A 2,568-nucleotide genomic window follows, 5' to 3' on the forward strand; every position below is an offset into this window, starting at 1 on the left:
TTATTTCAGATGCACCCGAGCCAGCTTATTTCTAGCTCCTCTCACATTCCAAGCTATAATGTTTGCACAATTTATATTAATATTACTTGGAGTGAGACCCACACCTCAGATTATTTGAGGGTAGTGAGTGGGGTCTCCACTGTAACCACACTGTTCCCATTCTCAACTGGGGAATTCTGAAGAGAATTAGGCCTTAATCTCTTTAAATTGCTTCTGAATGGCATTTTAGAAGTTTTCGCGCCTTGCGAATAAGTCCCTGCCCGTTCTGAACTAAGTCCTTGCTTGCCACCCGTCACACCTTGAGCAGAGGTAGAACCTGGTGAAGCTAATTTAAAGTTCCTCGCTTGTTTTAACACTTGATTTCCCTTACTTATGTGTAAAGATGATTCAACCCCACTTATGCCTTTCATAGCAGGTTCTCCTTTAGCAACATAATTAGAAGATTTATTCACATAAGCTTTTTTAGACTTATTCTGGTCATGCCTACCCAAAAAGACCTTTTTGCCCTTTGTCTTTCTTTCCACCTTGGTCCACGTTGTATCCCCTGCATGTGCCATTCCATTACTTGCACTTCCTTATCCTTATTCTTCTCTATCCCAATTGTAGCACTACCAAAAACAAAAGGCTTCTCAATATTAGAAGAAAATGGCACCTGATCCATCTTCTCATGATCTTGTTCGTTGTCTTCATTCACCCCTGTTTCATCAATGTTCGTCGAAATTGAACTAATCAATTTACAGTCCACACCAACATGCCCATAACAACCACACGTATTGCAGACCAACTCAAGGCTTTCATATTCAACATCTAAAACCCTCCCATCCACCTCAACACTACGAGTAATAGGAATGCCTAAATCAATCTCCACACAAGTCCTCGCATACTTCCCTCTTGCTGCCATCTTAGTTGCTACATCGACTTTCACGGACTTTTCCACCGCAGCGGCAATCCTCAACATAGCCTTCTCATGATAGTAACGAATCTCTAAGCCGTAAAAGCATACCCATACAATGGTGGATCCAAAAATCTCCTCCTTTGAATAGAACTCAGGTGATCATGGTTTTACAACAAGATAGAACCCAGATATCATCCAAGGACCACCAAGTAATACCCTCTCCCGATCTTCGAAAGCATCAAACTTCACCAGAAAATAACCATTTTCTACGTCCAGAACTTGAAACCCACCCTTCAATCTCCACACCATACCCAGCTTATGCACCATCGCCGTGTAACTCATATGCTTGCCCAATACTTTGACGACGATCGCTTCCTTATATGGTATAGATAACGCCGCCAGCCCTTTTTCTGAGAAGATGACCCGAGGAGGATGCGAATCCCCGTGGTTCCCTTTTATCACCTTGGTTAGCCTCTCTCCATCTAAATCCTCATTCCAAAGCATAGGAGACGGAGACTTTTGTCCAGTCATAGAACCTCTAGTATCCTCTTCTTTCTCACCAGATACAACCCCGACGCTCTCCTCCTTAGTTCTACCGCTGGCATTACCGGTTACCTCACTGTATGTCACCCTCTTCGTAAATCCTCCGCTCACTCCGTCACTCATACCTAAACCCTAGCAGAAAGAGTACTTTAATTAAATCAGTTTAAAAATAGTTAATTATTTTTTAGTGTGACAAATTTCATTTAACTTTTTAACAAACACAATAAGGAAGGCAACAAAAATTATTCTTGTAGTGATAACTAACAATGCACGCATTTTTTATTCTAGTGACTTATGAAATAATAGCATTACCAGGAGGAACTTGAAGTTAAAGACTTGTGTTTGTGTGCTAAGTTGGCATGTTTGGAGGAAAAGAAAGGAGAATTTGAACAGCAAATTCGTGCAGTAAAAGATGAGATTTCAGATTTCATTTTACAGTTAGAGAGATAGTTGCTAAGAGAAAAAGAGTTGACGACAGATCACTTATATTTAAAGTCAAGTTAAATTGTTACAATTTAAAAGAAGGATCTCAAAAGATGGCGACTAATCAGAACTACCTTTAAAATAAAAGAAATAGGTATTGATATTAAATTCTCAGTTACAAATAAACACTCTTATTTAACATTTATATATTTCTAACACTTACTAAGCATTTCTATTATACTGATTGATCATGATCATGATCTTCTTATTTAAGTACTTATACGGTTTTCAATCAAGATGCAAACAGCAGCGTCATACTAACAGCTAGCTGGCATGGCTACTCAGCAAGCTTCCAACTCTTGTTCTTTTCCTTCCTTAACGGAGAGGGACAGGGAGTGGGAATTCGATGTGTTCATCAACTTCAGAGGCCCTGAAACCCGCTACGGTTTCACTGGCTATCTCCACAAAGCTTTTTGTGAAAAGGGAATCCGCACCTTCATGGATGCTGAGAATCTTATTAGTGGGAATAAGATCCTGGAAACATTTGATCGGGCAATTGAAAGCTCTAGGATTGGCATCATTGTGTTCTCGGCGCATTATGCTGACACCGATTTCTTGTTGAGGGAACTTGTGAAGCTATTGGAGTGCTCTCGACGTAAAGGCCAGTTTATTTTGCCGATTTTCTATTACATGGATCCTGGAGACTA

Source organism: Arachis duranensis, chromosome 5 (assembly GCF_000817695.3).
Source record: "Arachis duranensis cultivar V14167 chromosome 5, aradu.V14167.gnm2.J7QH, whole genome shotgun sequence".
NCBI classification, from domain to species: Eukaryota; Viridiplantae; Streptophyta; class Magnoliopsida; order Fabales; family Fabaceae; genus Arachis; species Arachis duranensis.